The sequence below is a fragment of the Diceros bicornis genome, chromosome 41 (genome assembly GCF_020826845.1).
Source record: "Diceros bicornis minor isolate mBicDic1 chromosome 41, mDicBic1.mat.cur, whole genome shotgun sequence".
NCBI classification, from domain to species: Eukaryota; Metazoa; Chordata; class Mammalia; order Perissodactyla; family Rhinocerotidae; genus Diceros; species Diceros bicornis.
In genome coordinates, this window is record NC_080780.1 from 666173 (window position 1) to 692469 (window position 26297).

Sequence of the window (26297 nt, forward strand, 5' to 3'; positions counted from 1 at the left end):
ACCAACAATGAGAAAAACAGTCAGCTTTACAGGATTAAATATCACTCAGGGTTAAAACGTTGCTCTGGTGTGGCTGCAGGAGGCGTCTTTGCGCTGGTCATTTTTTTTGTTATTCCGGTTCTTTCTCTTTCACTGGCCTTCCTCTGTGTCCCATGCTCTGTTTCGTCTGATCCCCTGTAGAAAGTGAGCTCCATGGGAGCAGAGACGGGTCTGTCTTATTTTATTCTAGCACATGCCTGGCTCTTCGAAGTGTTCAAAATAGCACTTCGTTGAAGATGGGGTACATAAATGACTATCATGGCACGAGCCACACCAGTCACTTCCTTGTACCAGGCTCCTTAAAATAGATAGGAGGCTATACCTTCCAGGTACGGTTAATTGCTCAAAGGTCTTACACTTTTCTTTTTTTATCATCTGTGGTTTTAAAACTCTTACAATGTCAGCAATAAATGCACATGTCCCCTGGAAGCTTTGCACTCTGCTCTGCACGGTGCCCAAAGGCAGCTCATTACTGACGGAAGGAAGGCCTCCGCCTCCTCTCCCGCTGCACCATGCTGCTCCATCAGCCGCTTCCAGGCCAGGCACTACCCAAAGAGCTGGCGGAGAGGCCTCTCACACACTAGGTCTTTCCCCTGCAAGCTCCCTTTTGAGGAAGGCTTCTGACCTCCTGCTCGCTGTGTGTGGGCTTCACATATGCTGGAATACAGCCAGCAGAATGAAAAGGCCATGTAGCAGGGTGACGCTATTCCACCTGCTTCTCTTTGTTCCTAGTCAAGTGTTGAGAGATACCAATATGAATAAATACAATGAAGGTTCTGTATACACGCATTAAGTAACTTAAAAAAAAATCCAATTTTGTTTGCCTTCAGCCTAGAAGGACTTCCTGTAGTTGCTGTTTCATTACTTAGTTGTACCACTGGCTTTCCAAGTTGATAAGGCCCTTGTCAAAGTCGGCAGTGATGACACTCATGCCAAGTAAGAGAGAAGAGACGGAGCCAGAGCCCCGTGGGCCTGCTGGCAGAGCTGTGGGCGCAGGTGGACGCAGCCCTGCCGGACCCGAGTCAGGTGGAGAGGCTGGGACATGGCACCTCAGCACTCTTCTTCCACCTGCCATCCTCTTGGCCAAACCAACCATAAACTAGACGGCAAGGGATCTCCAGACATTGCAGCCCATGGCGGCCTGTCCCCAAGGTCAGAGCAGGGCAGAGAATGGTAGGAAATCCATGAGGGGTGGGAGGCAGGGATTGAAAATAACGAGAAGAGCCTCTACAATTCGGGACTTTCAATCCATCCACTAGAAATATTACCGTTTGCTAAACTGTATGTGTCTATTGTATGTGTCTTTGACTACGGAAACCTTGAAGTAATGTTCCAAATTCCATATCTTCATTCTTTATGATCATATCATTTACATATTAATGAGGTGCTCATATGCTGATCTTTTTTTAACTTTTTAATATCTATTGTATGCTGATTTTATATCCCTAGAGATACCGAAGTTAATATAAAACTAAATAATAAAGCATCCATTGTAAACTTACTAAACATATCAGGCACTGTTCTAGATGCTTTTGTGTGACAATACTATAACCCAGATACAGAGTTATCCTGCTTTTACAGATGAAGAAAATAAGATACAAACATAACCAAAGTCACGGAGATAGTCATGGACGTAGCTGGGATTAGAACCCAGGCAACTGGGCTCCAGCATCAGGCTCTAGCCCCCATACAAAGGCAAAGTCAGATATTTAATTGGACAAGTGACAATACAATGTGACAAATGCTATACATACCTCTCTTCTAGCACTTATTACATTGTATGGTAATTGGTATTAGGTACAAGGAGCTTTAAGAATGAGTAAGGATGGTTGGCTGGCAGAGATGGGGAGAAAGGACTTCGAGGTAGAGGGCCAACATTCACAGCAGGATGGAAGGGTGCTCAAACAGATGTCAGTTTGTTGTGGCTGCAAAATAGAGAAAGAGAGAGAGGCTGAAAAGACCTCCTTGTGTCAGATAAGGAAGGGCATTTGATGGCATTCCAGGGAGTTTGTATTTTATTACAGAGATGACAATGTAATATTTTTAGAGTAGAAGAAGGTCTTGATCAGATCTGTATTTTAGAAAGTCAATTCTGGTTACAAGTGGATAAATTGGAGTGGGCAGTGGGGGTGTCATTTAAGAGGCTATTGAAATAGTTCTTTGAAAAGAGAATAAAGAAACTAGGGCAGAAGCAGTGGGAATGGAAAGTTATTTCAGAAGAATGAACAAATGAGCAAAACTTGGTGATGGATTATAGATGGTGGGGGGTTAAGTATATGAAATTTTCCACTTGCTATAAAATGATATATAAGAAAATACCAGGTAAAAAATTCTCATATATTTTGAATAGAGGCATAAACAACAAAACTATAAATGTGAAAAGCTCCAAATCTATTTTTATGTTTAATACAAACTATGAATGGTGCAAAATGCATATATTTTCAAATTATTATGCTAAAATAGGAAAGATTCACATTTCAGCTCAACATCTCCTCTGTTCCCTGAGCACTCAGTTTAAAACAGCCCATCCTTTTATAACTCTCCAACTTAACATCTTACTTTATTATATTGACGAAATCTATCGCTATCTGAAATAAAGTGTATTTATATACAAACTCATCGTTTGTCTCTCCCCCTAGAATATAAACCCTGTGAGACTGGGGTTTTGCTTTCCTAGTCATAACCTCAGTACTCAATAAATATGTGTGGAAGGCAGGAAAGAAAAAAAGAAGGATGAGAGGGAGAGGAGGATGGATGGGTGGATGGATGGATGGTTGGATAGATGGATGGATAGATGGGTAGATAGATGGATGGATGGAATACTCCTCAGGTAAAATTCCTTGGTTATGAGAGTATCAATCTCATTTCAATTTTTAGTTCAGAATATTTGGGATTCAGAAAAACAGTGCTCATTGTTGAATGTCATTTAAGTTCCTACCAGTTGTCCTTTCTGAAATCAACACTGGAAATTCTTTCTCTGCCTCAGTCATTCTGAATGCCACTTTTCCCAGAGCAAATCTAAGATGCGCTGAAGTCTAAATAGTTGAAATAGATGAGCTTCTCTATTTTGAGGAAGAGTGCCAGCGTTTCAGACATACTCTATTTGTTATAAGTATTAGCATGTACCATTGTAAGAAGTTACTGTGGTTTGAGTCACCCTTCACGTAATTGTCAGTGTGAGGATTTTCAGAAGCCAGCTTTCAAATTTGACGATGACTGTTTAACCAGTTTCTGTGCAACCACCAGAAGGTCCATGTGCTCATTTCATGTCAGTGATAGTGACAAATCTAACCTTACCACTGTCATAACCAGAAATTTTAGGACCTCATAAGCCAAAATCTCCAAGGGGGGCCCATGGCCCTTTGCTAACTGCAAAATAGACCACCCGCCTCCTTCTGCCCCTGTCCTGACCTCTCTCCCTTTCCAAGCAGACACTACTTGGGTGGTAAAAATCTTCTGTTTTCAGGTCTTTAGCAAGGGGAGGTGGGGGGAGGAGGGAGGCTCCTTTGAGTTTAGAGTTGGGCCAAGTGGGTATTAAGTGTAATTGTAGAGTTTTATGGAACTTAAGAAGTCCTGGGTAACACGCTTTAAATATCCCTTGCTACATCTGCAGAGTCTTGAATTAGTAGGTAGAAACCACAACATTACGAGATCCCACTGGATGTCTCATGGCCCTTCAACCTCCACAGGCCCATGCTAATAAAAGAGCTCAGTGTATAGTTTTTATTTGAGTCAAGGATCAGATAAGCTGCCCCACCCCAACAGCAGTCCCTGAGTTCTTTCCTAGACACCTGCAAGAGCTTTGCTGGTTTCATCTCTGCCTGAATCTAAGTAGCCTTCCTAGCAATGCCCTAGAAAAGCTATGGGGCATATGGGGCATAAATTAGTGGGGAAGTCACCATAAAATATGCGTGACCAGTTGTAGCTATGTCCATTCTGCCCGTTTCTTAACATAGCTTTCATTAGAACTTATGAGAAACTTCTAGTAAAGGTTTCAAAATTATTAGAACATTCTTTTTGAACACTTGTATCATCCAGAAATAGACCTGAGGATGTACGAGAATTTAGTGTACAACAAGAGTAGTAGTTCAATCCAGTTGGAAAAGAATGGACTATTTAGTATTTGATGCCAGTACAACTAGCTATGCAACCAAAGGAAAATTAGATTCCTCTCTAATTTGAAAGCACAAGTAAAAATGTAACAATAAAATTTCTTCAAGAAAGTCTATATGATTTTGTATATATTCTAGAACATAAACATTATTGAGAATATAAAACAAACTCAAGAAAGCTTGAGTGGTAGAGACTTTCTAAATCAAGATTGGAAGCCTAGAATCTGTAAAAGAAGAAGAAAACATTTTGAATATATAAAAATTAAAATACTTTTTATGTCAAAAATGCCATAAACGAAGTCAAAAGACAAGCTTTGATTTTTAAAAATAATCTTTGCAACTCAGGAAAATCAGAGGTTAAAAATCTGTGATATAGATTTCAAAAAGCTCTTTCAACTTAAAAAGAGGAGAGGAAACAGCCGTAGAAAAATCAGCAAGGAACATGAAAAAGCTGTTCAGAGAAGAAAAAAATCCAATGGTCAACAAACCCATAAAAAGAATTTCAGCTTTACCGTGGTCAGGGAAATGGAAAATAAAGTAACAATGATATATCACTTTATAACTTATCAAATTGGCAAAAATTAAAAAGAGTTATATTATCTCTTTTTGAAGGGGATTTGGCTAAAAGGATACTCTCATGCATTGCCAGAAGGAACAGGAATTTTAAAAAACACAATCAACAATATATACTCAAATTTTTTAAACCCTTATACCCTTTGGCCCATGAGTGTATCTCATAGAAAAAAAGCACTATTATTAAGGACCCTTATAATAATAGTTAATATTTATTGCGTCCTTATTATGGGCCAGGTATCTTTGTAAAGGCTCTACATGAGTTACACATCCTACTATAATTCTGCCCCCGCCATATTACAGATGAGGAAACTGATACCCAGAGAGATTTAAAACTTGCCCCACATAACAGAGCTAGTAGACAGCAGAACTAACAATCAAACACCCAGGCAGCCGGCTCTAGAGTGCAAACTTTTAAAAGCTATGCTATACTGCCTAACAAAACAGACAAGGATGTTTATTTCAGCAACATTTGTAAAGACACAAATGTAGAAGCCACCCAAGTGTTCATCAGCAGGGGACGGGTTAACCTCATTACGGTAGATCCACGCGGCACAGTGACATGAGGCATAGAAGGACTGAATTAGAACCTTACCAGATGATGAAGAGGGATTTATTTCTTCAAGATACTGTTAAGGAAAAAAAGAAGCAGAAAAATATAAACAAAACAATTCAAAAATTGAAAAATAATGACACAAAGCCTGTGTGTGTATATAGACACGTAAATATAAATAAATTAGTCTGTGATTATAGGATTTAGATGAAAAATGTGGAAGGATGCATCTTAGTCAACATGGATCACAGGAGATGAGGCAAAGAGAGAGGAGCCAACTAAACCAGAAGACAAAACCAATGATAACAAAAAAAGTATCCATGATCATATTAATGACATTACATAAAAATTCTATGTGTGTGTCATTTTTTCAAAAATAAATCCCCAACAGCTAAAACGCCATTTGGTGCAAATGGCTTAGCTAAATTATTAGAGGGAAACAAATGGCGCAGACGTGAGTTCCTCAGTGCACTCCCGTGCTCCTGAGGACTTGGTGCTGGGTCACACCGGCTGCCGGGCAGTGAGCCTCTGGCAGATTATAAATGCCACATGGACACGCTCGTGTCTTGTCAGCCCTGCCTCTGGTCTCATTCATTCTCCTTCCCCTTTTGCCACCCTCCTCACTTTACTCAGCACAAAAGTCTTTAATAGTTCCCACTGTCTACAAAATGAAGTCCAGATTCCTCAGATCCTCAGGACAGCCCAAGCACCAAGACGCCGGCCTTGATACACCATCTGCCTCTCCCCACAGGCTCCTCCTCCGTCCCCCGCGGGCTTCCGTCGGGCTATGCTCCACTCCCTGCGCGTGCCCTGTTGTTTTCTCTGTTCCTCTTCTCTCATTTATATGGGTCTAAATTTCGCCCACCCTTGTGACTTGGTGACTTCTTTCCTGAACTTTCTTCTGAAAAATAAGTTCATCTTCTCTTGTGTTCTTTTAGAAACAGAAGTTTTCACTTTTAGCTGCAACCTCGCTTTCCAATGAAATTTGCATTCCATCCCAGTGTCTAGAACAGATGGAAGTAGGGCCGGGCTCCAGGAGCCTGGTGGCTGGTCGATTGTCCACTCAAACTCTTCCTCCTCCTCCTCATCTCGATGCTTCTGTGCAAAACAGTTTGAAAAAACACCACTCTGGGCTGCTGTCTGCATTCCGCATCCCATCTCTCCTGGCTACTTTGCGCTGTAAGGATTTGTGTGAGCTTTGAAACTAGATCAGGCGGCACTTTGTGGTCTTTGTTTGCAGCCAGCAAACAAAGAACTTTGCAGCCAGCACGGTTCCTGGCACAGAGACAGCATCCTTCAGTTCCTGAGGCAGGGTGCCACACAGCAAGAGCCAGGCAAAACCGGTGTACATTTCTGCTCCAGCGCTCACTTGCCCTGTGACCCTGGGCAGGTTTCCTAACCTGTCTGCATCTCAGCCTGCTTGGGCATAAAAAGGAGATAACAGTCCCTATCCTGCATGGTGGTTATAAAGATACAGAAAAGGTGACTGGCACCCAGTAGGCATTTAACAAATGCAGATGCTATCATTCTTTCCTCGAGTGTGTATGTATATTTTGTAGGGACATCAGAAGGTGTTAGAGAAGCTCAATTGGTTTTTTCAATGCAGGGTGTCTCAACTTCGGCACTATTGACATTTGAGGCCAGATAATTCAATAAAGAATTCAGTAGGGACTGTCCTCTGTGTTGTGGGATGCTTAGCAGCATCCCAGGCCTCTGCTCGCCAGGTACAGTCACACCACCACCACCACCCCGCAGCGTGACAACCAAAAATGTCCCCCGACATTGCCAGTGTCTCCTGGGAGGCAGACGTCTGCTGTTGAGAACCGCTGCTTTAATGTCGCCATATGGAAAGAGTTTGGAAAAAGAAGTGTCACATGGCTGAACAAGAGTGGCAACATTTTTGCAAGATGAATCTTTCTGTGGGCCTATAGTTTTATAAAAACACGTTCAGCATTGGAATACGTCATATATTAGACATCTCTGATTACGGGACAGCATAGTCCAGCCTCTGAGCTGGGACTGAGCGCGAGGCCCCTGGGTTGGGTGCAGTCAGGTCCCTGAGTCTACACTCCGGTTCCCTTCTAGTTCATCCGGAAGAGAACCTCCCACTTGCTTTAATCATTTGCTTCCCAGGACAGTTGCCTCCCGGACTCAGTCAGAGGACAAAGCTCAGAGAGAGGCCAGGCCTCTCGGGAATGAGGATCCCGTGGAGTTCCTCCAGGGTTTTCAGGCAGGCGGTTCTCAGGCCTGGGTGCTGTCACCTGCCCAGCAGCAGCCACCCTGTCCCTCCCAGCAGGCCTGCAGCTGTGCAGGCGGGCCAGCCACCACGCCTCCGTCCTCTCACAGACCAGGAGGGAACAATTACAGAGCAAACCGCTGGTGGGGGCGGCAGGGCCAAGCGAACCCACTATTAGCTGTGGAGATGGGAGTCTAGCTTAGGGCCAAACCCTGAACTCAACTGGCAAGAATGTGCACCCAGCAGAGGGAATGAAAACAATGCTGGGCGTGGCGCGGGAACCCGGAGCAGGGACATTCCTTCTGAGAGGAGGACAGGGAGCTGCGAAGAACCGAACCCCACTTCCCTAATACTCATTCCAGAATGGCTCCACGGCGAGGACATTATGATTGTTGGCACTTGCCCCTGCTGTTTGTACTGTGCGTTCCCTTTTCAAAAGGAGTTCTGCTTGTTTTAATTTGTGTTAGCAGTCAGTAGCCCTGAAAACTGCTCTTTCTGGAAGCTAAACTCTGTGGAGCAGCTAGAAGGTGCAAGGTTTTTGAGGAAGCCGTGTAAGAAGAGAGGGAAAGACTTGAATTAGAAGAGAGGTGAGGAAAATTGGTGGGACAGGACGCCCGAGGAGACAGGAGAGAAGACGGTTGTTGCACAAGTGGAGAGAGGAACTTTGAAACAGGGGCAGCCCCTTCTTCCTGGACTGGAGGGAAATAACTGACAGGTGTGGGTGGCAAAGGTACACTTAGAGGCTGATGACACACGACGAGATTAGCTCTGGACAGAAAGAAGAACCCCTCCCTATTTGGTGGGGCAGAAGGAGGCATGGATGCGTGTGGCTGCAGGTAAGTGGGCTGAGAGGAGGCCAAGAAGGGCACCCTGGACCCTCTGCTTTTAGAAGAGGCAGGTCTTTGTGCCCCATCCCTTCCCTGGTATCTGTGCGTAAAATACAGTGGCTCATGCCTAAGGAAAAACCTCACTTCTGACTTTCAGGCCATTTTTTTTTCCATCTTAAAAAAAAAAGGACAAAGGGGGCTGGCCCCGTGGCGTGGTGGTGAAGTTCGCGCACTCCACTTGGGCAGCCCGGGGTTCGTGGGTTCATTTCCCAGGCGTGGATCTACACCACTCGTTGGCGGCTATGCTGTGGTGGTGTCCCACATACAAAGTAGAGGAAGATTGGCACGGATGTTAGCTCAGGGCGAATCTTCCTCAGCAAAAAAAAAAAAAAAAAAAAAAAGGACTAGGGACTTAGAGTCAGTGGTTCTCAAACTTCAGACGGCAACTGCAGAACTTGTTTTAAATGCAGATTTCCAGAACCCAGCCCACAGAGAGTCTGATCTCCAGGCACCTCTACAGGCATACTTCGTTTTATTGTGCTTCACTTTATTGCACTTCACAGATTCTGCGTTTTTCAAAGATTGAAGGTTTGTGGCGACCCTGCATCGAGCAAGTCTATCAGCGCCATTTTTCCGATAGCATTGGCTCACTTTGTGTCTCTGTCACATTTTGGTAATTCTCGCAATATTTCAAACATTTTCACTATTATTATATTTGTTATAGTTATCTGTGATCAGTGATCTTCGATGTTACTACTGTAATTGTTTTGGGGCAGCGTGAACTATGCCCAGATGAAATGGTGAACTTAATTGATAAATGTTGTGTGTGTTCTGACCGCTCCACCAACCAGCCATTCCCCTGTCTCTCTCCCTCTCTTCCGGCCTCCCTATTCCCTAAGACACAACAGTACAGAAATTAGGCCAATTAATAACCCTACAATGACCTCTAAGTGTTCAAGTGAAGGGAAGAGTCACATGTCTCTCACTTGAAAACAAAAGCTAGAAATGATTAAGCTTAGTGAGGAAGGCATCTTGAAAGCCAAAACAGGCTGAAAACTAGGTCTCTTGAGCCAGTCAGCCAAGTTGTGAATGCAAAGGTAAAGCTCTTGAAGGAAATGAAAAGTGCTACTCCAGTGAACACACGAATGATAAGAAAGCGAAACAGCCTTATTGCTGATATGGAGAAAGTTTTAGTGGTCTAGATAGAAAATCAAACCAACCACAACATTCCCTTAAGCCAAAGCCTAATCCAGAGCAAGGCCCTAACTCTCTCTTCAATTCTATGAAGGCTGAGAGAGGTGAGGCAGCCGCAGAAGAAAAGTTGGAAGCTAGCAGAAGTTGGTTCACGAGGTTTATTTAAGGAAAGAAGCCATCTCCATAACATAAAAGTGCAAGGTGAAGCAGCAAGTGCTGATGTAGAAGCTGCAGCAAGTTCTCCAGAAGATCCAGCTAAGATAATTCAGGAAGGGGGCGACACTAAACAACAGATTGTCGGTGTAGATAAATCAGCCTTCTGTGGGAAGAAGATGCCATCTAGGGCTTGCATAGCTGGAGAGAAGTCAGTGCCTGGCTTCAAAGCTTCAAAGCACAGGCTGACCCTCTTGTTAGGAGCTAAGGCAGCTGGTGACTTTAAGTTGAAGCCAGTTCTCATTTACCGTTCTGAAAATCCTAGGGCCCTTAAGAATTGTGTTAAATCTACTCTGCCTGTGCTCTGTAAATGGAATAACAAAGTCTGCATGACAGCACATCTGTTTACAACAGGGTTTACTGAATATTTTAAGCCCACTGTTGAGACCAACTGCTCCGAAAAAAGATTCCTTTCAAAATATTACTGCTCATTGACATGCACCTTGTCACCCAAGAGCTCTGATGGAGACATACTGTTGTAATGTTGTTTTCGTGCCTGCTAACACACATCCCTTCTGCAGCCCATGGATCAAGGAATAATTTTGACTTTCAAGTCTTATTATTTAAGAAATACATTTCATAAGGCTATAGCTGCCATAGATAATGATTCCTCTGATGGATCCGGGCAAAGTAAATTGAAAACCTTCTGGAAAGGATTCGCCGTTCTAAATGCCATTAAAAGCATTTGTGATTCATGGGAAAAGGTCAAAATATCAACATTAACAGGAGTTTGGAAGAAGATGATTCCAACCCTCATGGATGACTTTGAGGGGTTCAAGACTTTAGTGGAGGAAGTAACTGCAGATGTGGTGGAAAATAGCAAGAGAACTAAAATTAGAAGTGGAGCCTGAAGATGTAACTGAATTGCTGCAATCTCATGATAAAACTTTAACAGATAAGGAGTTGCTTATTATGGATGAGCAAAGAAAGTGGTTTCTTGAGATGGAATCCACTCTTGGTGAAGACGCCGTGAAGATTGTTGAAATAACAGCAAAGCATTTAGAATATTACATTAACCTAGTTGATAAAGCAACGGCAGGGTTTGAGAGGGCTGGCTCCAATTTTGAAAGAAGGTCTACTGTGAGTAAAATGCCATCAAACAGCATCTCATGCTACAGAGAAATCATTCAGGAAAGGAAGAGTCAATCACTACCGCAAACTTCATTGTCGTCTCATTTTAAGATATTGCCACAGCCATCCCAACCTTCAGCAAGCACCACCCTGATCAGTCAGCAGCCATCCACATTAAGGCAAGACCCTCCACCAGCAAAAAGATTATGACTCGCTGAAGGCTCAGACAATGGAAGCGTTTTTTAGCAATAAAGTATTTTTAATTAAGACATAGACATTGTTTTTTTAGACATAATGCTATTGCACACTGAGTAGACTACAGTATAGTGTAAACATAACTTTTATAAGCACTGGGAAACCAAAAAAATTGTATGACTCGCTTTATTGCAATATTTGCTTTATTGTGGTGGCCTGGAACCAAACCTGCAATATCTCTGAGGTGTGCCTGTATTTTAACAAGCACCCCAGGGGTTCCGATGCCAATAGCATGGTCGCACCCTTGGAGAAGCACTGCCAGAGATGCTGGCAGCTTCAAAAGCCCTCCAGAGAGTGTGAGAAGAAGAAAGCTAAATATCTGTGCCATTTTCACACAGGGAAATGAAATCACCCCAGGCGGAAACAACAATTTACCAACATGTGAGAAGTTAGAAAATATAAAGGTCCAAAAATGAAAGCAATAATATTGGGTAAAGCATGGAAACGCACATGGTGTGAGAGCATCGTAAATATTTTATGCACTTAAATAATGAGGTTGAGAAAGGATAATTATTTTTAATTAATCAGAGTTATGAGCATAAGGAAAGAGGGGTAGCTCTGAGATGGGTTTTTAAAATGTAATAGAACTTAGCAATTATGAAGTGCTTTTCATCTTCAAAGAACCTATTAACATTAAATTACTGTTCTTTTTAATCCTGTGAGGTAGGTAAGCGAATTTTAACCTTATTATCCCTTATTTGTAGATGGGGAGAAAAGAGTGGAGATGCTGTAACATGCCCATATAGACCTAAAATTGAAAGGACTTCAAAAAAAAAAGTTCCTGTTGTAGAGACTGTGGCGATCTGGGTTTTCAGGCTATTATTTCACCTTTAGCTCTCCCTCATGCTTATGTTATTGGAAAAGAAGTTACAGCGGTTTTGCATAAGCAACCGTTGGTGGAGGGTGGGAGAAGCTTATGTGCTGCTCAGGCGTAGGAGACGCCATTTACTGTTCCCCTAATTTCCCTGGTGTTTTAGGATTTAAACTGAGGTGAGGTTTCAAAAGAATCAGAGTTAATTAATTTGACCAGACTATTTACATTACCTTACTTCAGCATCCTAACATGTAAAATGGGGATTAAAAATTATGCTTTGATTACTCAAATAAAGCAAAGTTTGATGACTCAAACTATTTTTTATAAGTACATGACGGCTTGATTAAATAAATGGAAATTGATGCTGCCTACCTTAAAAATTTGCTTCGAGGACAAAGGAAATGAAAGCACTCTATTAACAACATCAAGTCTAGGAATAAATTAGAATATGTGGTCAATATCATAACTGAGAAATCCCTAGGCTGGACTCTTTCTAAGTATAAAAATTAACAAAATTGGAACTATTGTTTAAGTCATTGAAAGATGCACTTTCCATGAAATTTGTTCATTTTCTGATTTGTTTAAATACCAATTAGAATTAACAGAGTCAACAGCATCTTGTCTTCAAAAGACTTTTTGTGTATTGAAAGAGGTTTTTAAAAAACATAAATTAGGGGGGCCAGCCCGGTGGCACAGCAGTTAAGTGCACATGCTCCACTTTGGCGGCCCGGAGTTCGTGGGTTCAGATCCCTGGTGTGCACCCACCACCGCTTGTGGAGCCATGCTGTGGCTCCACATATAAAGTAGAGGAAGAGGGGCATGGATGTTAGCCCAGTGCCAATCTTCCTCAGCAAAAAGAGGAGGATTGGCATTGGATGTTAGCTTGGGGCTGATCTTCCTCACAGAAGAAAAAAAAAACACATAAATTATGTGAAAACATAGAAGTTTATTTTCTGTTTAGCCTCCATTTCACAAGAGGACGTGTACATTCAGAGCAGTGGGAAGTGTGAAGAGTTTGACAGCAACAGAAACTGGAATGAACCGAGGGACGGGCCAATGTTAACTACCTGGGATGGATTTCCTAAGTTGAGAATAGGAAAACTGTCCCAAAAAAGTGTTGAAAATAGCATTTGCAGAGGTGGGCCAGGGACAGAAGTTCAACCCTAACTGAGAATGGGGATAATTGATGGAGACACATAAACCTAATGATCAGGACTATCATTGTGAAAGATACATGGAAATCACTCTAGACTTCTAAGGAAGTATGTGATGTAATCCAGGAGACGGATCCACAGGCAAAGGCCGGGGGCAGATCAGACAGGTGCCTTGGGATCTTTAGGGGCAAGAAGGGCTTCCAGTTTTCGGAGGATGAATAGCAAACGTAGACTCCAAGATTGGCTTTCCCTACTTTCCAGACTTCTAGGGACTTTCTCTTTATATTTTAATCTCAAAGAATATCAACTCATTCTGTTGGCTAAAGAAGAATATAATCAGTAGATAAATCTTCAAAACAATAAAGCTAAATAGAACATGGTCTCAAACCTCAATATCGTGTTGATTTATTACATTGTTTGGTTTAGGCTTCTTATACTTCCCCTCTGTCAATGCACTTAATTCAGAACCAATGACTTAAATAGCTTCAAGTATTCCTGGTATCCTGGTTGTATCAGTATCTACAAACCTTTGTGTAGCATGAGAACTTGGTGTTGTCAGAGCCATTATTATTTTGCCAGTCATGTGAAAATTACAGAATGTCATTTTAGTTGAGACTCAGATGGTATTTCAAGAATTCTAATCATTTCCTGACCATAATGTCACTAGACTGTATTCTCCGTGGGAGCTTGAAGCCTTACCTGTTATGCTCTCTAGGTATCCCAGCAACCAGCACAGTGCCTCAAGAATGGTAGGTACCTCGTATGATTTGTTGAAAGATTGAAATAATGAATGAATGAACGAATGAATGACTGACCTAAAAGTTGTTTAGGTTATATAAAATTGATTATTTTTTTAACCTGACTCGGCTTTAGTGAAATACTGTACATTGCTTAATGAGTCACAGACAAGAGAGGGACACTACATTTAAAGGGTCATAAGGCACTGTGGGTTCTGTCTGGAGCACAGTGACATTGCTATTCCTGTGTTCCCTGGTCTGTGTAACTCAGATAATTAAGATCTTTTAAACTTTCACCTTCCTGGATTACCCAGTTAGAGGAGGATAGAACGGATTTCAGAGCATTTTAGTTATGTAGGCAAGCAGGCTTTTTTGGTCAATTTTTCTATATAATTCTGGACATGGAACCAGACTTCATGTCTCATTCAAAATTAGATAAAATCTCCTCTTGCATGAAATTAAATATATGACTTTAGTGGATCAGTTTACAAACTACACGATCATATGCTTAGTGAGAAGTGTTTCAGAAAACTAAGGAAGAGGGATATCCTTGGATTGGGTTCTGTATGACGTTCCTAGGGCTGCCACAGCAAATTACCACAAACCGGGTCTTCTTAGTTCTGGGGGTCAGAAGCCCAAAATCAAGGAGGTGGTAAGGATATACTCTCCCTGAAGGCTCTAGAGGAGAATCCTTCCTTGCCTCATTCAGCTTCCAGTTTCCAGGCATTCCTTGGCTTGTGGCTGTATCACTCCAGTCTCTGCCTCTGTCTTCACACGGCCTTTTCCTCTGTTTCTGTGTCTTCTCCTCTTCTGTCTCTTACGAGGACATTTGTCACTGGATTTAGGGCCCATATGGATAATCCAAGATGATCTCATCTTGAGATCCTTAATTATATCTGCGAAGGCCTTTTTTCCAAATAAGGTCACATTCACAGGTTCCAGGGTTTAGGAAGTGGACATATCTTTTGGGACACCAACATTCAACCCACTACAGATACAGGTGGTCTGCAAAATATGCTTCCAGAAGAGCTTTCTCTAAAAGAAAGTCGCTCATTTGGCCCGCCGCATTGCCATGTTGAGGAACAAGCAGCCCTGTTCTTACTCCTTTGCCCCCTGCAGGGCTGATATTAATGGAGGACACTTGGCAGGTGTCAAGGCTAGACATTCATTTCAGTTGCTAATTAGCAATCAGAAGATAATATCCTGTCATTATCTTGTGTTGGCAGAGTCTCTTTCATGGTAGATGAAGAAAACGTCAAGTTTTCTCAGCTAATTTGCAATACTGTTTCCACACACAGGGAAGCTATGAAAACCAAGTATAAATCATGCCTTGCATCTGCAATGTTTAAAAAAATTTTCAGGGCATGAGGGAAGGAATTCTTTACACCTTCCTTGAAACATTATCTGAATAAAGGTGGGTATAGAGAATAGACCTAACCTACCTAACCCCAGAGGCCCTGACCTACATTCCACTCCAACCACCTGCTCCCACGATGGCCCTCCCGACCTCATTATCACCCAGAACTGTGCCACATCTGAAACTGAAAACTCTAAAATCCCACATCAGTCCTTCTACAGCCAGTGTTCCCACCTCCTCCCCCTATCGCCCCTGCTCACCAAGCTCATTTACACCTCAAGCTCACCGTCTCCTCCCCATCTGGCATGTCTTCCTTCACCCCAGGCCTCCTGAACACCTCCTTTCCCTGCACACACAATTCCCTCTCTCCTCCATGCTTGCACCCCATCTTATGGGCAAAACGCCACCTTGGATTAATATCATAACTCACTCTCCCACATTCAACGCCGGAGCTGTTTCCTGTACCTCTAGCACCAGAGAAAATGAAATAATCCTGAGAGATGGTACAATTCTAAATCACACTCTCTGACCTCAGCAGTTTCTGCAAGAAAGTTCACCAGTCCTTTGACTGGTGCATCTTTCATTCTGCTGTCCTAAAAGCCCCTACTGACCAGGCTCCTTCACTTTGAGGAGATGACTTCAGACCCTACTGAAGTAGCAACACTGAGGCAGCCACTTCAATTTACCACCCCAACTGCAAATACTCACCCAACCCTAAGACCTCCCCTCTATCTCCCTCCTCCCATTCAAAGCAGACTCATCCACTTGGCTTCTCTTCCCATCTCCTCCATGCCCTCGCTCCAGCAGTTTTCTCTTTCTCTTTGATCATTACACTTGACGCTCTCCCCCTGCTAATGGCTCCTTTCCCTCATTTACTCCTTCACCTACTGAAATCCAACTTCAGTATTCGTCACCAAAACTGCTCTTTCCATGAGCAGCAGAGACCACCTAATCAACAAACCCAGTGAACTATTATCACTCCTTACCTTAATGGAAACTTTGCTGCAATAGATATGGATTCCTGCCTGAAACTCCCCAACTTTGGATTCTGAGACACCAATGTCTTCTACTTTTCCTTATGTCTCTATTGTATGTAAATAAACATATACAATTTTATCACATCAGTATTGCATTTTCATTGTAAAAAATTTAATACTCATAAGGAAATATCTCCACACAGAAATAAATGCTATTAATATTTTCACTCAAGTCCTTCCATGCTATTTTATGGATGGAAGGATGGATGGGTGGACAGATGGACGGATGGATGATAGATGGATGGAAAGATAGATATAACTTTATATAAAAAACAGCAATGAAATCAAAGTTTACTGTTTTATAAACTTCTCTCCATGTCAAAATATGAATTCTAAATCTATATTTTCAGCCTAACCTCTCTGTTGAGCTTCAAACTCTTTTATCCAAATACCTACTAGATACCTTCACCTTGATCTTCCTTCAAGTTAACATCTAATCTCTCCCATGAGCCACTTCCTGTCATCCTTCACTTCTCCTTCTGCTCACATAAAGCTCCCTGTCCTGCCAATTTTACCTCCAAATCATTTCTCACAATTACCCAGACATACTGTAATACCCTACAGCCAGTGTTCTGACCCCCTTCTCAAATTTATCCTTCACATGGCTGCAGATTGGTTTCTCTAAAATGCCAACCAGGCATGTCACTCCCTTGCTTAAACCCTTCAATGGGTCCCCATTATCTACAAGTTAAAGGCTGTACTCGTTGGCATGGAAAATAAAGCCTTCCAGGACCCCCCACTTCCTCTTTCCTCAGCCTGATCTTGCCCCTCCTTGCTCTTCATGCTCTAGTCATCATGAATTGCATGCTCTTCTAAACACATTCCATTCTATTTCCTGCCTATTTCCTCATGTGATTTTATTTTCTTAGAAAGCCCTTCCCTGCCATCTTAAGCAGACTAATTTCTACTCATTCTTTAAAGCTCACCTCAGTCATTACCTCCTCCAGGAACCCTGCCTAGATTTAATGCCTCCCAAGTCAGCTAAGTCTCCCTCCTCTGTGTTTTCACACATCCTGTGCATCCTCCTACAGACTTGCTACATGGTAATGAAATGCTGCATTGCTATGTCTGTCTCCCTTACTGTCCTGTAAACTCTTCAAAATGAACGTTTACCTTTATATCTTTGTATGCACCTGGCACGTGGTAGGCACTCAGTAAATTTGTTGAAATTGAAAATGCATGAACGCACATTTAAAAAACAAACGCAAGCCTCCTTTGATGTCAGCCTTCCTCCACCTATGCTCTGATTCACTGCTCTCCTTTAGAGAAACATTCCTTCAGAGTTATCTGTGCTCACTTTCTCCACTTTCTCTTCTCGCATTCTCTCCAGCCAGCCTTTCCTCCCCTTTCCGCACCCCCATGGAAACAGCTCTCACCAAGGTTGCCAAATCCATGGGGCAACTCTCACGCCTCCTATTACCTTATCTCAGAGGCACTTGACACAGTCAGTCTCTGCCTCCTTCCTGAAACACGCTCTCCACATCCCTTGGTTCCTCTCCCACCTCACTGCCTGTTCCTTCTCAGTTTACTTTATTGTCGCTCCACGTCTTCCAGATCCCTGGCAGTTTCATTGCTTAAAACTCAACCCTTGATCTACCTATCCATCTGCACGCACTTCCTTGGTAATCTTGTCCAGTTGCATGACTTCGACTGCCACCTGTATCCTGACGACCCTCACATTGCAGCCTGGCCCTGTTCCTGGAAGCACTGACTCATTGGTACAATGAGTACAATTGCCTACTCAGCAGCTCCACCCGAATATTTAATAGGCACCACAAACTTAATTATGTCTGAAAGAGAACTGTCAAATTTCTCCTCCGAACCTTCTCTTCTGGTGTTTCCTATCTCAGTAAACGGCACCACCATCTATACCGTTGCTCTGGCCCAAGACCAGGGACTGTTCTTGGTGCTTCTCTTTTTCTCCCACCTCCCATCCCATCCATCAGCAAATCCTGGTGGCTCTACCACGAATCTGATCTCATCACCTCCACTACCACCTCCCTAGTGTAAGCTGCCATCACCTCCTATCTGGATTACTGCAGGAGCCTCTAAGCTGATTTGTCTGCTTCCACTCTTGCCAGCCTCACCTCTCTCTGTGCAGCATCCAGAGTGATCATTTCAACACATCAATCAGTTCATTCCATAGACCCTGCATGAAACCTCCAGTGGATTCTCATCACACTTAGAATAAAATCCGAAGTCCTTCCCATGGCCTGCCAAGCCCTGGGTATCTCTCCAAACTCATGTTCTACCGTCCTCCCTTTCTCTCTCTGGGGTCCAGCCCCACTGCTCTCTCAGCTGTTATTCAAACAAGACATATATGTTCCCACCTCGGGCATTGCTATTCCCCCAGCTCCTAATGCTCGTGCTCCTGGAGGCTCACTGCGTTTCTTAATTCAGACCAGGCATCATCCCCTCAGTAAGGATGACACAATCTGGTGCATTTGGGAGGGACCATTCCCCTTCCTGTCCTTTCCCCAAGAGAAACCTAGAGCCCGAGTTCTTGGTGGGAGTCTGAAAGGATATGTAGTGGAGTAGGAAGGCATATTAGAGATTCAGGGAGTGGTGAGAAACTGCCCAGATATGTGCAGAGTGGAGCACCAAGCTTCGGGCTGTGTGACCATCATTGCCTCCGAGGGCCCGGGACAGGCAGGTGGTGCCTACGTGTCAGTTAGAAGACTATGATCACCTGTTCGGATAGCCCCCCCGTGAGAGGGTGGTTTTGCCCCGACCCCCACCAGGGGACATTTGGCAATGTCTGGAGACAGTTTTGGTTATCGCAACTTTGGGTAGGGGGTACTGACATCTAGTGGGTAGAGGCCAGGAGTGATGTTAAATATCCTACAGTGCACAGGACAGCAAATGTCAATAGTGCCACAGCTGAGGAACCGGCTCTATTCTTTTGAGAACCACAAGCACCTTAGCAAGTCCTGGTCCATTGCCAGGGCAGCAGTGACCGGGGAAGATCCAGAAAGTAGCAGGGATGGAAAACATGACTGCTGAAGAAAGAACCTTCTAGAGCTCAGCTGACATAAACCCCCTGGTTGTCAGTCCGCAGGAGGTGGGTGCAGCCACAGAGTCATAGCTTGGGAGGCAGGATTGCCGTGTTGATGGTGTCCTGGGGGCACTCTGGCGTGAGTGCAGCTTCAGCAGCTCTCTGGCCTCATTCATTGACTCTACAAAATGTTTTTGAGCCCCTAGGATTTGCCAGTACAGTGCTGGTTCTGACAGGGAGTTGTGCTCCAGAAGAAGCCATGGCATTGGAAAGAGGCCTTCAAAGTCTGCAGACTGCGTGCAGGGTTTTGAGCAGACCTCAGTGTCCTGCCAGGTGTTCTTGCGTCTGCCTCAGCCCCCATCCCCTCACCAAAAGCAGCAAGAGCCGAGCGCATTATCACCAAGCGTCCAGCCTCTTTACAGCTCTCCAGTGTACTGTCTGATCCTCTTTCCAGGAGGAAGACCAGAGAGAGGGCCAGTTGGGTCTCTCAAGGCCAAAGCTGGTGCAGGGAGCATCTCTGATACTGAGTGGTGATGCAGCCAAAGATACAGAAGGCAAGAGTCATGCAGAGAGAGACTGATGGCTCACAGTTCAAGAAGAGACTGAGAAGGTCACCAAAACTGAGAGACACTTTTCAGAACCTTTCATTTGGCGTATTGCCTGGGCAGTGCACTGAGGGTTTTATTCCATTTTTATAACACTTTTATATAAAGGGATTAGCTAGAAGCCTTTTAAAAGTGTTTTGTTCTTCTGTCCAAAATGTCCTTCCAGGGTATCATTAGGTCTTTTATTTTCTTCACTTGGCAAACCATCCTGTTTCCCCTTCCATAAATGCAGCCTGCGAACAAGAAATTCCTCTCCCAAACTTCCTGACTGAATTTTTTGCCATTACGCAAACTGCTTTTGTTTAAAGAATCAGTTGAAAACTGCACTGTGAAATCATTACATACTACCTTCTGCTAAAACATGTTCCCAGACGAAGTTTCATTAGAGAGATTGAGGAGGGAGAAAGGAAGGGAGGGAGAGACCTGCTACTTCAGTTTCTTGGTGTAAAACATTCGCCACGTCTCTCCATACGTTGACTCAGTCACCTGAAGTCCCATCTGCAGTTCGGTCTTTCTGTCCATCTTCCTGGAAGGATACCTACAATAGATATGGGAAATGTGAGCAGTTAACCTAATCATACAGGCCTCCAATGGTGTATGATGTAGGTTTGTATATTTGTGCTTCACTAGGATAAGACCAGATATAATTTTCAATGTAATTCAATTCGACAAATCTTACCTGTGTAGGCACTGTGATACATGAATGCTGTTTGTAAGCCGAGCAAAAGTTTGCAGCTGTGGAACAGCAGGAGACTGCAAGCTAGCCCACTGGTCCAGTTCACATCCTCCCCCTTCATTCCGGTGTGGGTGGATAGCCTGGTATAAGGGATCAGCATGCCAGTCTGTGGATAGGATTTATCAAACACTCAGATAGACTGACCTCCACTAGTCCCTGGGCAAAGTCTTTACCATCATAGTGGTTTACCTATATAATAGGTACCATTATGACCCCCATTTTGCAGATGAGTAAACTGAGGCCTATGGATGTTAAGCAGCTTGTCCAAAGTCACACAGGTCAGAAGAGTTAAACCAAGGCAGCCTGACATCAGAGCTTGCAATGTTGTCCTCCCCACCACACTGCTTTTCTTGGATTATTGGCAAACAGCCTAAAGAGTAATGAGTCAACAAACAGTAACACACTCAGTGGGAGAGTCAAGTCTTTGTTGGGCCTTACAACCACATGGGAAGATGTGCTATAAATGTGTGAAACTCCATTACCTTTGAACTCTCCCTGAAATGGTCAAAACCCAGATGGAACTGAGATAAACCCCTGCCAAAAACATTGGTTTCTTTCAGATCTTCCGCCATAATCGTCCTCTATGTCTTGATGAAAGCTCAAAGTGGCTGTTCATGGGAGGCAACTCAAGTTCCTCTCCCAGACATCTGGTGAAGTGTTGATGAGGATGCTTGAAGAATGACATCTGCCCATTTCGGAAGTTCTCCCATGGTCCCAGAGTTAACTGGCTGCATGCTGCCTCCCCCCAGTACCTATGAGCAGAATACCGCTGGAGTTACCATCAGAGTGGGAAGGGATAAGCCAAGTATTGGGACATTCATGTAATGAAATACTTTGCAGTTGATTTAAATTGGATGATGGAAACCTATATTTGCGGATGTGAGGGTCTCTGTGCTGTACTGTGATGTGAAAAGAGGAAGTTGCAGAGGAACATGAGTGGCAAGGCGATCCCATCTACATAAGTGTGTCTGTACTCACCAACTGATACTAAAGGGGAAAGAGCCGTCAGGGTCAGGATCTGGGCCGAACCTTGGGCTAGCCTGCCGAGTTCCACACTCTTGACCTGGGTGATGGAGTTGATGCATTTTTATTTGATATTTTCTATGTTGCCAGTGTTTTTTCTTTACACTAAAAGATACCCAATTCTGTTATTTTTCTTTGGCAGGAGGGTAGGGGTTGATGATACCAAAAAACAAAAGCTGGCAACGTATTGAAAACCAAGGATATGAAAAGAATTTAGAGTCCAAGCGATGTTTCTACAAACCACAGGGTCAGTGGGGTTAGGTTGAGAAATCCAACTATGAGCTGTCCACGTTCGCCCACTAAAGGAAAACAGACTACGCCTTCTCACCAACAAGACCCGTATTGGATTGACTCTCAATAGAAAGGATTTTTTTTTCTATTAAATATGCGGTTCTATATTTTGCTATATTGACCATCTTCTTTTGGTGTCTTAGGTCGAAATGGGTTTCTGTGGAAACATCTCTCTGATTGGTAAATAAATAGAAAAAAAATGGCTTGTGTTCTTAAAAAGTCAAGAATACCTCCTAGGGTGATGGCATGTCAGAATCTCCTGGGGAGTTTTCATATTACACCCAAGATGGAGCCAGAGGGAGACTCTCTTCCTCTCTCTTGAGGATTACTGATGAAGGGAGGTCCAATTCCTGACCCGTCAGGGTATCATACCCTTCAGTGGCTGGAATGAGAAAAGGTTGAGACCCAACATCTAGTGCCAGGGGGAGTGTCCCAGTGGGATGGGCATGGCGTAGCTGGCACACGGACTTAGACATGTCTGGTATGTGCAGACGAGGGGGAGATGCCTTGTCCCCTCTTGTCCTCAGCCACCTCCACATTGTATGCCCTTGCATCTGCTCATTTACCTGGGGCCTGTGGCCCCTCCTGTGAAGAGAAGTTGAATGATGCCCATCATTGGAATCAGACACACATGGGCATGTCTGATGTTGCTTGTGAGGGGAGCCAACAGAAAGCAAATTACGAGCAGGGAATCTGGGGTCCTCCAAAATGACACAGCACAAGAGAAGCAGAAGTATGGCACAGCAGGTGGCCAACAGAGCCTGAGGTTCACTAGGAATAAGTGGCGGCAGCTGCTTCCTGAGCCCACTGTGACTTTGCCAGCCTAGGGACAGTGAGTGAACTTCAAAGCAGTCCTCATGAAGTCTCAGGGCCCCAGCAACGCTGCTGTGATGCCCTGCTAACAGAGCAGGTCAACACAGAGGAGCTCTTTCCCTACTGGCAAAATTAAAATGAGCACAGGCCACTCGGAAGAGCAGATCTCAGGCAGCAGCCTAGGGGCTGGCGGCAGTGGCGCTAGATCATGCACACATTAACCATCTCTGGGACGTGCTGAGATCAGCATGGCTCAAAAATGGCAGCATAGGGGCTGGCCTGGTGGTATAGCAATTACGTTCATGCACTCCGCTTTGGCGGCCTGGGATTCGCGGGTTCGGATCCTGGGCGCGGACCTATGTACCACTTATCAAGCCATTCTGTGGCAGGTGTCCCACACGTTAAATAGAGGAAAATGGGCACGGATGTTAGCCCAGGGCCAATCTTCCTCAGCAAAACGAGGAGGATTGGCAACAGATGTTAGCTCAGGGCTAATCTTCCTCACCAAAAAAAAAAAAATGGCAGCACAGAGAAAAAGGAGGAGCAACGCCACACCCCGTGTGCAAGGCTGGCCTGCAATATCGGATGAGACTCCATCTGAGGTCCCCAGAGAGGAAGGAGTGACTGAGGCTCTGCAAGTTCACATACAGGGGCTCTCAAATTGGAGACCTTGGGGCCTGGATATTAAAGTAACACATGCATACCCACAGGCAGAGGAGGAGGAGTCTGCTACTTCTGTAGGACTTACTTTCATTTATCCTTAGAACTCTTTATTTGTGCAAGTAACTTAGATCAAAACAAACTTTTTCTTTTTTTTTTTTTTTTTCTGGCTTAAATTATCTAGATAGTTTCTTAGTTGTCAATCCAGAGACTAAAGAAAAGTATTTTCTTTCCATCTCATAATTCCTACACATTTGTATTCTGTGTTAACAACAAGTACAGTCAATTTCCCAGCAAGTAGTTGTTCAAGCTAGGTGAGATAAATAAAGGACGGGCACAATTACTAGAAGGTGTTTTCTTGTTCATGGAATTATATGCCATGGCAATTCATCAACTGGTAAAGGCTTTCCATTGCAATCTTTGCTTTTTAAGCTATTGTTTTGGATTTGAATTGTACGGTTACTGTATTGTGCTTTATACAAACCCATCCCAGATTATAGGTCTTTGCTCTGGAATATATTTTACTGTATATATTGGACTGGCTACAAGCCATCCTGTCTATGTGAAACCAAACCAAATTATCATAGCTTGCTTGCACAGCTATAAAAAAATATCTAGGGCCTACTAGTTGCCCACATCAGCCTGTGAAACTAGTGTAATTTTGTCTTTAGAAATTCCATCTTAGGGTCTACCGCATACAAAGCAAATAAACGGTTCTCTCTTGGGTCTGCATTGCAGTCCCCTGTGCTAGAAACAACCCCATCTGCCACACTCCATCTGATGAGAGGCAAGCAGTGGAGATCCTAGCTGCCAAGTGCCGAGCAAGACACCAGACTCTGAGATCCCCTCCCCAGACCCTGCTTTCGTGATCACTCATGATTGTCCAGAGTGGGCATCCAACCTGATTTGGGACGATCAGGGAAATTTGGACCTAGGTCACAGAGAGTCAAGTTGGTCCTTCTAGGTGCTTACACTTCAGGATGTAAAACATGGGACATGTTGGCAGTGAGAGAGAAGAAAGGAGCAGATGTGCAGAGAGGAGGCAAAGGGAGAAACTCAATGAGAGAGGGTAAAGTCACGCAAGTCCCTCACATTCCTGATGCCCAAGTGCATTCCTGACCCTGGATTCCGTGGGACACTGCCAGGACCTTATAATGAATTCCCTCTTTGGCTTAAGCTAGTTGAAGTTTACTTAAACCAAAACATTTCTAGTTAGCACAAGGAGGTGTTGGAAGCCAACATAAAATAATAAGAGCAATAATATCTAACATTTAAAGAGGGCAGTTTTCTAGAAGAGGAAATGGAGACTAAGTGGTCAAGTCCTTGCATGAGGTCACACACCAGGCAGCCCGGCCCCAAGACCAGAGGATTAGCCTCTCTACTCTCCAGCTTCTCAAAATGGACACAAAGGAAAGGGCCTGCTCTGGTTTCGGGCAGGTAAGGGTCAGTGTCCTCACCGTACCACTTGCCTGGCACTAATTATTGACCATCCATTTCTTAACTTATGAAATGAAGATAGCCATAATCATAAAATAGAGTTGTTGCAAGGATCAACGAGGTAACATACATAACATGTGTTGGCCCAATAGGCATTCCATAAAAGTTATTTCTAATCTGTTTCCAGTTGTTCACTTGTAAGTCATTGCAGTGACTAGAACTGATGGCATATTGTGAAGAGTGGTGATAACGGCATCCTTCTGTATTTGTACTCTTAAATATGATGCTGAGATAAATGCTCTTTATTCTGTTAAGGAAGCCTTCTTCTATTCCTGGTTTCCTACAAAGATTTTTTCCTCAGAAATTGATGATGGATATTATCTAACTTTTCAGCTTCTAACAACAACAACAACTTTTGTCTTTTGATCTTATGATTAATTTTAATAATAGAATGCCTAATATTAAATTGTCCTTAGTTTCCTAAAATCAAACATCCTTAATCATGTTGCATTGTTCTGGGAAGAGATTGGTAGGTTCTCTTGTGTTTTGTTCACGGTATTTTTTAATGTATAAATGAGATGTCTTTAGTTTTCTTTCTTTTGCTTGTTTCCAGATTCCATTTTGTGGTTATGGTAGTTCAAAGTGATGAATAAAGAAGTTTTCTACCCTTTTCTGATTTCTGGAACTGTTTAGATAGCAGAGGGATTTTCTGTCCATTAAGAGTTTGGAAGAATGTGTCTTTAAATAAATATATATAGATATGTATACCCAGTCTCAGCATCAATTTTGGATATAGTCCTTTTTCTTCAGTTTTCTAGTTTACACTGTGGTTGTCTATTTGAGTTTTCTACTTCTTAAATAGAGTTTAATGTTTTATATTTTGCTAGAAAGTTTACAATTCATTGAGATTCAGTTTTTTAACATTGAGCTGAAAATAGTTTTCTCATGTAATATTTTCCTCTACTCCGTATCTGCAGATATTGACTGCCTACTGAAATTACTATTTCTCTTTGCTAGGCCCTCTGGGGCCGCCTCTAAGTCAGGAGGGTACTTGGCCTGGTATCTCTGTGTTGGCGTTGGCTTTCTTCCCACTTTGGGTGGCCTCAGTGGTCTCCACCTGGTTGGCTGCAACCCTGCCAGTATGTTGGAAGCATCAGTTGTAATGCCTTGGAGTTCAGTTAGGGTGGGTAAGCCTGTATTGGAGTAGAACTGAACTGTGTTTTCATACACAGGATTGTAGTTACCATGTTGAGGACTAGTCAGTTATTGGGGTAGCCAGGAAAGAGCAGTGAAGAATGAAGCACCAGTGGGGCACCTGGCCTCAAGGACTCTAAGATGTTTGATTATCCTCTGCGCCTCCCCACCCACAATGGCCCCATAGCACCTTTATGAGGTTCTGTTCACCTCTAGTCTCTTCAGAGTCAATAATATTTGCATGTAATTTCATGCAAAATCAATCAACTGCTTCAAACATGCCAATTTGAAGTGTTGTTTATAATTACACTCATTCTATAGCATCAGATAATCTATTCATTTTAACAATGCTTGGAGCAGCTATAGAGGAA

At 43.4% G+C, this 26297-nt stretch overlaps 1 protein-coding gene across 1 annotated transcript in view; it reads left to right on the forward strand.

Moving 5' to 3' along the window:
• The window catches only part of HECW1 (HECT, C2 and WW domain containing E3 ubiquitin protein ligase 1), a 223173-nt gene that overhangs the window by 180440 nt on the left and 16436 nt on the right, over positions 1-26297 (forward strand). The gene's annotated exons all lie outside the window — the stretch shown is intronic.